Raw genomic sequence first — 965 nt, forward strand, 5'->3', positions numbered from 1 at the left:
TTCTTCTTCTTCTTCTTCTTCTTCTTCTTCTTCTTCTTCTTCTTCTTCTTCTGTGATATTTAAAATTCAGTGACCCATTTTACCCTGGCATGGCAGTGCTAGAAATATTAACACGAATAACTTTATCAGCCTAATGCTCTCTTTCATCCTTTCATTGATTAAATAAAGTACCGGTTATACACTCGGGTAGAATACAATCCTATGTTTCTCAGATGGAGACTGTGACGATTGAAAGAAGGACACATAAATTGCTATGTATTTTAAAATTGTTATCTTTTTAAACTTATCTAACAGCAATGCAAAGGAAGAAGAATTATATGACTCAAACTCTACTCTCATTTGAATTCTAGCTTGGTTAGCTTTTGCACATTTCAGTGAATGTTTTGTTTACTGATTTCTATATCGGAATAAGCATTTTCAGCTTGTCTCAGAACGTCCGAGGCATTCGTCACTGAAGAGACAAAATCAAATAGAAATATCGTGTCTGGCGATCGACTGACGTTCTGAGTGAAGCCCAATATTTTTAACGCACAAATCTTCTTTCATATGTTTCACCGAAACAAAATATTACAATTAGTGTTGCTCCACGTTTATATACACTTAAATGTTATACACACAAGTATGTATGTATGTATGTATGTATGTATGTATGTATGTATGTATGTTGTGTTCTTCATCAAGCGTCTTGCTCAAGACGCTTTATTTCACGTTGCTCCAGTTCACTCAGCTGTAGAAATGAGCTGCGACGTCACAGGTGCCAAGCTGTATCGGCCTTTTCCTTTTCCTTGGGTAACATCAGTGGCATGGAGAGCGGAGGCGAGTATGCATGGGCGACTGCTGGTCTTCCATAAACAACCTTGCCCGGACTTGTGCCTGAGAGGGTAACTTTCTAGGTGCAATCCTATGGTCAGTCATAACCAAAGGGGGTTTCAGGTCAGCAATTTATTGACCATGACATTCAAATT

Source organism: Octopus bimaculoides, chromosome 11 (genome assembly GCF_001194135.2).
Source record: "Octopus bimaculoides isolate UCB-OBI-ISO-001 chromosome 11, ASM119413v2, whole genome shotgun sequence".
Taxonomy (NCBI): Eukaryota; Metazoa; Mollusca; class Cephalopoda; order Octopoda; family Octopodidae; genus Octopus; species Octopus bimaculoides.